This window comes from Muscardinus avellanarius (assembly GCF_963383645.1).
Source record: "Muscardinus avellanarius genome assembly, chromosome: 7".
NCBI lineage: Eukaryota > Metazoa > Chordata > Mammalia > Rodentia > Gliridae > Muscardinus > Muscardinus avellanarius.
Window position 1 is genome coordinate 1,808,272 of NC_137793.1, and position 9,535 is coordinate 1,817,806.

Below are 9,535 nucleotides of genomic sequence, written 5' to 3' on the forward strand. Positions count from 1 at the left end.
GCTGGTTAGGATGAGTCACATCTGCCAGTGGCCTGCCATCAGTCAGGGAGCCTTTGCTGCCCTGTACCACCCTGATCAGGCCACCCGGCCCCGCTGCCACTGGGAACACCCCATATTTCATTGAGGCCCGGAGGCAGGGTCCAGGGTCGCACTGGCATGCAGCCTCAATGGCCAGGCCAGCCTTCTGGACAGGTCTCTACACCTTGCAAAAGGAGGAGCAGCCTGTGGACTCAGCCCCGGAGGGGAGGGGGCGCTCTGGGGCCAGCCGCCGCCCGCTGGCACCACCTGCTGGCCAGAGCCATGGCTGCTGGTAGAGCACACACCCCGCCCCCCCCAGTACTGGAATGGAACCCAGGGGCATTCTAATTCTGAGCTACACCCTAAGCCTTATTTTTTATTCTTTATTTTGAAATAGTGTCACTGAGTTGCAAGGCCTCCCTAAGTAGCTGAGGCTGTGCTCAAACCGTGATCATCCAGTCTCAGCCTCCCAAATGCTGGGATTACAAGCGTGCCCACCACGCCCGGCCGGTAGAGCTCTTGGAGGACCAAGCGTTCCTATTCCTTCACCGTGGCTGCTCTGGGCGCACAGCGGGCACCGCGGACTCCAGAGTCTTTCCTCTTGGGGTGGGGGCAGAATAGAGTGGGCTGTCCGCTCTGAAGAGATTCTGACCTCTCGGTGCTGTTAGACGTGGGTCCCGCACCACGGCCCCGTGCTGCCAGTGGCCTCTGGTGTGTGTTCAGCACCCTTCCCAGCCTTCAGTCTCAGCTGGAGAATGGAGCGCTACCAGAACCCCCTCTCGGAGTTGCTGGGAGATGATGGCGGCGCCCCAGCAGGGTGCAGACACGCTGCAGTCAGGCCCTCTCCTCAGGAAGGCCGGCTGGGGCTGGGCGACCTCGGGCCTGGGCAAGCCTGGCTGAGCTGTGCAAACACAGACCAAGAGGTTTTCTTCCCCACCGCGGAGGAGTGTGTGTGCGAGTGTGCATGGGGGGTGCTGCGACTGGAACTCAGGGGCCTTCTACCTTCAGGATACATCCCCAGCCCTATTTTTTAATTCAAAAACAGGTGGTGGTAAGTTGCTGGAAGTCTCATTATATGCTGAGGCTGGCTGCAAGCCTGCGCGATCCTGTCTCAGCCTCCCAAGTACTGGATTCTAAGCTTTCCTACCATGTCCAGCTCAGTGAATTTTTATATGTGCATACACACGTGGGGCTCACCTGGATCAAGACAGATAGCGTCTAGCATCCCAGAGACTTCATCATCAATAAGGATGACTACCAGGCCAGGTGTGGTGGGCACGCTTGTCATCCCCGCGCTTGGGAGGCTGAGACAGGAGGATCGCGCAGGTTCGAAGCCAGCCTCAGCTACTTAGGCTCTCAGCAGCTTAGTGAGACCCTGTTTCCAAATAAAGTATAAAATAGATCTGGGAGGATAGCCCGGAGGTAGAAAGCCCCTGGGTTCCACCCCCACTACCACACACACAAAAATAAAATAAAAAAATAAGGATAACTACTGTCCCTCACCTTAGACTCATTTTGGTCTTTTTTTTGTCATTTATTTATTTATTTATTTATTTATTGCGTTACTGGGGATGGAACCCAGAGGCATTCTACCTCCAAGCTACACCCCCTGCCCTATTTTCTATTCTTTATTTTGAAACAGGCTCTCACTAAGTTGTCGAGGGCCTCGCTAAGAAGCTAAGGATGGCTGCTAACCCGCGATCCTTCTGTCTCAGAAGTACTAGGATTACAAGCATGCGCCACCATCATGCCTGGCTTTTGGTATTTTTTTTTTTTTTTTTTTTTTACTTTGCGGTACTGAGGATGGAACCCAGGGGCATTCTATCTCCTAGCAACACCCCCTCCCTATATTTTGAAACCGGGTCTCACTGAGTTGCGGAGGGCCTCACTAAGTAGCTGAGGCTGGCCGTGAACCACAGTCCTCCTGCCTCAGCCTCCCGAGTGCTGGAACTACAGGCGTGCCCACCACGCCCGGCTTTATTTTTTGTTTTGAATAGGGCCTCCCTAGGTTGTTTAGTCTCACTACATTGCTGAGGCTGTGCTTGAACCCATGATCCTCCTGTCTCAGCCTCTCTCGTCCGGGATTACAAGCGCTCGCCAGGATGTCCAGCTGAGCTGTGTCCTTTCCATCTTCGGCTCAGGAGTGAGGCTGCTGGGATGGCTGGATTTGCCCCTGGAAGCTCGGCCTGCTGCGTGGCGGGGCCTGCTGGGGCGTGGAGGCCCCAGTGGCCCCTTACCTCTCAAAGTACTACTGTAAGGTAATGGGATTGTGGCACGGCCCTCGCCAGGTGTTAATACTGGTCTTGCCAGGCATGGTGGCGCACACTTGCAATCCCAGCGCTTGGGAGGCTGAGACAGGAGGATCACAGGTTCAAGACCATCCTCCCAACTTAGACTCTCAGCAACCTAGTCAGACCCTGTTTCAAAGAAACAAAAGAAAATAAAGCCGGGCATGGTAGTACACACCTGTAATTTTCAGTATTTGGGAGTCTGAGACAAAAGGATTGCAGGTTCAAGACCAGCCTCAGTAATTTAGTAAGGCTCTCAACAAGTTAGACTCTATTTCTAAAAAAATAATGAGCCAGGCATAGTGGCGTAATCTCAGCATTCAGGAGGCTGAGACCAGAGGATCGTGATTTGCAGACAGCCTCGGCTATTTAGTGAGGCCCTTTGCAACTCAGTGAGACCCTCTTTCTTGCCGGGCGTGGTGGCACACACTAGTAATCCCACCATTCAAGAGGCTGAGACCAGAGGATCGCGGTTCACGGACAGCCTCAGCGGCTTAGTGAAGCCCTCCGCAACTTAGGCCCTGTTTCAAAATAAAGAATAAAAAATTGGGCAGGGGGTTTAGCTCAAAGATCAAATGTCCCTGAGTTCCATCCCCAGGGCTGAAAAAAAAAAAAAAAATAGGGCTGGCAGTGTAGCTGTGTGAGACCTGTTTCAAAATAAAGAGTAAAAAGCCGGGCCAGGTGTGGTGGCGCACGCTTGTCATCCCAGCATTCGGGAGGCTGAGACCTGGAGGATCGCGGTTCGCAGCCAGCCTCAGCTACCTAGTGAGGCCCTCTGCAACTCAGTGAGACCCGGTTTCAAAATAAAGAATAAAACATAGGGCTGAGGATATAGCTCAGAGGTAGAATGCCCGTGGGTTCTACTCCCAGTACTGAAAAAAACAAAAGGAGCCTGCTGCACACATTACAAGAGTGGTGGGACACACTTGTAATCCCGGTACTTGAGAGGCTGACGCAGGAGGACCGCAGGCTCACCACCAGCCTTAGCAACTTAGTGAGGCTTTCAAAATAGGGCAGAGCCGGGCGTGGTGGCACATGCTTGTAATCCCAGCATTCGGAGGTGAACCGGAGGATCCGGTTCACAGACAGCCTCAGCTGCTTAGTGAGGCCCTCTGCAACTTCCTAAGACCCTGTCTCAAAGAATAAAAAATAGGGCAGGGGTGTAGCTCAGAGGTCGAATGCCCCTGGGTTCCATCCCCAGTACCACAAAAAAAGAAAGAAACTGCATGGTGGCGCATGCTTGTACTTTTAATCCCAGTACTTGGAAGGCTGAGTCTCAGGTTCGCAGGCAGCCTCAGCTACTTACGAGGGCTCTGCAACTCAAACCCTGCTTCAAAATAAAGAATAAAAATAGGGCTGGGGTGTCGCTCGGAGATAGAATGCCCTGGGTTCAAACCCCAGTACTACAGAAACAAAACAACAAAAACAGAACACCTCAAGGACCATTTTGACAAGAACTGCGCCTTTGATAGCATTCCTGTGTGGCCGAAGGCTCTTTAAAGGAACTCGGTTCCTTTGTCCAGGGAGAATCCAGGGTTTGGTTCTGAACTCTTAAGTTCATTGCTTCTCCAATATGCTAGTGGATCAATGCATTTCTTTTTCCTTCTTTCCAAGGATTTGTCCCAATTTGGGGACCAGTGACTTGGCAAATTGAGGCAGGTACCAAAATTCAGTTACAGGCTGGCCATTATGGATACATGAGTGGGACCAGTCATTCCTAGCCGCGGCTGTGTAAGGGGGCTTGAGAAAGCGTCTAGAAAGAGTGGGATTAACCGGGTCACCTCTGAGTAACTGCGCCTCCCTCCTGCAGTGCAGGAGCCCTGCCACGGACTTTCTCAACTCTGGGCTCAAGAATTAGCTGAAGCCGGGTGGTGGCGCACACTTGTCATCCCAGCACTCGGGAGGCTGAGACTGGAGGATTGTGGTTGGTGGCCAGCCTCAGCTACTTAGTGAGGCCCTCTGTAACTCAGTGAGACCTGGTTTCAAAATAAAGAATAAAAAATAGGGCAAGGGGTGTAGGTCAGAGGTCAAATGCCTCTAGGTCCCATCCCCAGACCCCCCCCCCAAAAAAAAAAATATATATATGGAAAACTTGTTTAAAAGAAAAATCAGCAGGGCGTGGTGGCGCAGTTTGTAATCCTGCGCTTGGGAGGCGGAGACAGGAGGATCGCACAGGTTCGCAGTCAGCCTCGCTGGCTTAAGAGACCCTGTTTCCAAATAAATAAAAGATATAAAATAGGGCTGGGAGTGTAGCCCGAAGGTAGAAAGGCTTCCAGGAACCCCCAGTACCACCAAAAAGAAAAAAGAAAGAAAAAAAAAGAAAAATCAGCCGGGCGTGGTGGCTCAGGCTTGTAATCCCTGCGCTTGGAAGGCGGAGACAGGAGGATCGTGTAAGTTCGAATCCAGCCACGCTGCTTTAAGAGACTCTGTTTCCAAATAAATGTATAAAATAGGTGTGGGAGTGTAGCCCGGAGGTAGAAGGGCTTCCAGGAACCCCAGTACCACCAAAAAAAAAAAAAAAAAACTCCCAGAGCCAGTTAGATTCACTAGCTTGAGACTGGGCCCAGTAATCAATCAATCCCTCTCTCTCTCTCTCTCTCTCTCTCTCTCTCTTCTGGGGATTAAACAGGGGCATTTTACTTTTAAGCTACACCCCAGCACTTTCTATTTTTTATTTTGAAACAGGGGCTCATTAAATTGAGGCTGGCCTTGAGGCTGCAATCCTCTTGACTCAGCCTCCTACGTGCTGGGGTTACAGGCTGTGTGCCTTCCCTGAGTACTTAAGTGTTCTATACAAGCAAATTACATCTCCATGGGGGATGGTGCTGGCCACTGAACCAGGGGATTTGTGTATGCTCAGCATGTAACTATGCACTCTAATAAGATACACCCCTAGCACCCAAATAGCTTGCGCGCTGGCCCTCCCTTTCCCCTTCTCTCTCTCTCTCTCTCTCTCTCTCTCTCTCTCTCTCTCTCTCACCAAGGGGCATTATACCTCTGAGATACATCTCCAGCCATTTATTTATTTATTTGTTTGTTTACTTATTTTGCAGTACTAGGGGTAGAACCCAGGGGCATTCTACCTCTGAGCTACACTCCCAGACCTATTTTATTTATTTATTTATCTACTTTTTTGTGGTACTGGGAGTGGAATCCAGGGTCATTCTACCTCCAAGCTGCACCCCCAGCCCTATTTTTTTATTCTTTATTTTGAAACAGGGTCTCACTAAATTGCAAATGGCCTAAGTAGCTGAGGCTGTCCGTGAGCAGCGATCCTCCTGTCTCAGCCTCCCAAATATTGGGATGACAAGTGTGCACCACCACGCCCAGTAATTTATTTTTTGTGGTACTGAGGAGTGAACCCAGGGACATTCTGCCTCTAAGCTACACCCCAACCCTATTATTTTATTTTATTTTTTTTGTGGTACTGGGGTTCCTGGAAACCCTTCTGCCTCCAGGCTACACTCCCAGACCTATTTTATATTTTATTTGTAAACAGGGTCTCTTAAGCCAGCTAGGCTGGTTTCGAACCTGCATGATCCTCCTGTCTCCGCCTCCCAAGTGTGGGGATTACAAGTGTGCGCCACCACGCCCGGCCACCCCAGCCCTATTTTATTTTCAAACAGGGTCTCCCTAAGTTGCTGAGAGTCTAAAGTTGCTGAAGCTGACTGTGAATCTGCGATCCTCCTGTCTCTGCCTCCCAAGTACTGGGATTACAAGCGTGTGCCAGTACACCTGGCTTTTTTTTTTTTTTTTTTTGAGACAGTATTTTACTAAGTTGCAAAAGGTCTTAAGGGTCTTGCTAAATTGCTGAGACTGTCCACACACATTTAATCCTCTTTTTTTTTTTTTTTGTGGGTCTGGGGGTGGAACCCAGGGGCTTTCCACATCTGAGCTATATGCCTCCTGCCCTATTTTTTATTATTATTTTTATTTTTTGGTGGTACTGACCTCCGGGCTATACTCCCAGACCTTTTTTATATTTTATTTGGAAACAGGGTCTCACTGAGTTACGGTGGGCCTCACTAAGTAGCTGAGGCTGTCATCGAGCCGTGCGATCCTCCAGTCTCAGCCTCCCAAGCGCGGGAATTACAAGCGTGCGCCACCACGCCTGGCTTATTCTTTATTTTGAAACCGGGTCTCACTGAGTTGCGGTGGGCCTAAGTAGCTGAGGCCTTGATCCTCCGGCCTCAGCCTCCCGAATGCTGGGATTACACACCACGCCCCTCCAAGTCTCCATTTAAAAAACAGGTTTCTCTATGTGATTCTAATAGTGGTGCTCAGACATTTGGAAAAAGGTATTTCTACTTTTTTGCCAGGCCCCGTGATGGGCCCTCAGGCAGCTCTGTGACCTGGTATTGTGGGTTTTCAGGATGCACACGGGTTTAAGGCGCCCGTGTGACCTTTTTTGCAGGCGAGCGAAGGGGCTCCAGCGGGCCTGGCCTGAGGCGCAGCTGTGGAGGGCTAGGGCCCTGCTGCTGATAAAATGCCTGAGACCTGTGCGCCTTTCATCTTCTCCCGTCGGCTGTGGCACCTGGCAGACACTGGATACCTCGACTCCAGCCGAAGACCTGGTAACCGGAGGAGCCGCTTGGCCGGCCCGCCCAGGCCCATCTTAGAGGCGCCATGGGTCTCTGGTTTCTTGGGGGGCCCTGTGTGGAAGTGTCTTTTGTCTTTCTGGTGTCAGGGATACCATCACGCGCCTGCTGGCTAGATGAGCTGGCGCCTTAGTCTCGGGGGAGGGGGTGGTAATGTCCCCTCGCAGGGCAGGGCAGGGCAGGGCAGGGCGTACCCTGGCCGCGGGGAGGCCGGTGGGGGCTCAGGCGTCTCCCTTTCTTCCCGAGCGGCTTCTTCGTCCTAGGGTGGCCTTAGCACAGCCTCGGGGGCACACTGGCTGCCTGGGGCACGGCAATCCCCAGGACAGAGGGTGTGAGGCCCGTGCGCGTGTAATTGTCATTATTGTCTGGCTTGGAGCCGGGGACCTTCCATCTCCGAGCCGCGCCCCCAGCCCTCCTTTGTTTCCAAACGGCCGCAGGCCGAGGTTGGCGTGGACCTGTGCGCCGGCCTCCGCCCCCCAGTGCCAGGGTTTCGCAGGCGTCTCCTTGCCCGGCCGCATGTTTACTTAAACCGTGGGTGCTCCCGGCTAGATGGACGCTTGAAGTCTAGGCTTGAGGTTTCTCTGGGGAATGGCTATTTGGGCCCGGAGGCCTTTCAAATGGAAGCTTTTAGAGTTTTGAGGGGTAAGAACACCACAGTGAGGCTGGAGGCTGGAGTCAGGTCCAGGTTCCGGCTCCGCTACCTAACCCTCGGGAGCCGGCCTCACTGCGGGGGACAGCGCCCGCAGACCTCGCGGCGGGCCGCCCCGGCGGCAGGCACACGCACACGCACACGCACACGCACACGCACACGCACACGCACACGGCCCGTTTTGTTTGTTGTTTCTAGGCTTTCTGAGCGGGGTCCTTCGCGCGCGTAGGACAGCCCCCGCCTGAAAGACCCTTCCGGCGCGGAGGGGCGGCCGCCGGCGCGGGCTCGGGGAGCGGGCCGCGCTCTGGGGCGGGGGCGGCCCCTCCTCGGCCCGCAGCCCGCCGCCCCCCCCCCCGCGCCGCGTTCCCGCCGCTCTGGCCGGCGCGCCCCGCCCGGCCGCCGCCCGGGGTCAGGCGATCGCGGCGGGCAGCCCCGCCGGCGCGTGACGTCACGGCGGGGTCCTCGGCGCCCGCGCCCGCTGCTATAAAGGCCGACGCCGCGCGGCGCCGCCGAGTGGCTCGTCCTCCGCTCTCTCCCGCCTCCCCGCAGGCCGCCCCGCTCCCGACCCTCGGGCCCGCGATCCCGGAGGCCGCGCACCGTGAGTAGCCGCGGCGCCCCGAGGCGGGCCGCGGGGGCGGGCGGCGGCCGGCTGGTCTCGGCCGGGTGGAACCCGTTGAGGCTCCGGGGCCTGCCGCCGGCCGCGCGCCTGGCTGGGCCTGGGGCGGCCGCGCGGGAGCGCTGGGGCCGAGGCGGGCCGGGCCGAGGCGGCGAGCGGGAGGCCCCGCGGCGTGGAGCCGGCGGCCGGCGGGGGCTGCCGCCGGGGGACGTGGTGGCGTCTCTGGGGCCGGGCTCCCCTCTCCCGGGGTCGGCGTCCCAGGCCCTCCTGACTGCGGGCGGACTGCGGCCCTGCAGGTCGCAGCCTCCTCCCTCCGCCTCGCCTCTGCGGCCTGGAGCCGCCGCCGCGCCCGAAAGGCCGCCGCGCAGCGGGTGCGCTGGGGGCCCGGGCCCGCGCCCGTTTACCGAGCCCCAGGGCAGAACGTACTTGTGTCGTAGACGACGCAGCCCTCCGCCCCGCGGTCTGAGAGCGGCCAGAATTTCGCGTCCCGTAAAGCGGGAGTTAGAGCTCGCTTTACAGCAGCCCTCGAGGGTTCTGCCAGGTGCCGGAGCCTCAAGAGCTGGTTTTGAGAGCCTGTCAAGTCAGACGTCTCCGTTATTAGTGCATTCTTTTTGCACTTCTGTATGACACTAAGTCCTCTTTGAGCGTTAAGTGTAGTATTACAGAGTGCATCGGATTACAGAGGAGCCGACGGGACCCCTGCTATTTAGTAAGGTCCGGGTCCCTTCAGAGCAACCCAGTCCATGAGTTTGGCTGTGACTAAGCACGTTTTCTTTTTTGTTCTTAGTGACTTCAAGGGAGTATAAAGTGGTTGTCCTTTAAAGTAGTTCATCAACTGCACTGTTTGCCTTGTGGTTCTGGAATGTTCGCTGCAGGTGCTGTGAATATCAAAAGAACACAGAGCAGTTAAAAGTCGGCTCACTTTAGTGTTTTGTGGTCACAGCGAGGGTCCCATCTCTGGCATTTCTCCACTGAGCAGGGCAACTGCGCTGCTGGCCAGCACTGAGTAATGTGGAGAAGCAGACATGTTTGTGAGCTCTCTCCATGGATGAGAGCTGGGTATTCCAGTGCCTGATTGTAAAGCATGCCTTTAGCTTTTTCTTTTTTCCCCCTTAACAGTTTGTTTGCCTAGAGGCTGGGGACAATGGTCACAAAAAAGCCGAATATCCTATCCTAAGTGATTTTAAGTCTTTGAACCTAAAATGGGTGCCATAAATATTTTGAATGCCATACTCTACACTTTTGTGAAAATTCACAGCACTTTTTAATACAGCTTACCTGGGAAGCTTAAATGGTATTTCAAATTAGCAAGTACCGACATGGAGGATTGTGAACATCTCAAAGCATGGACCTTTAATAGCTCAAT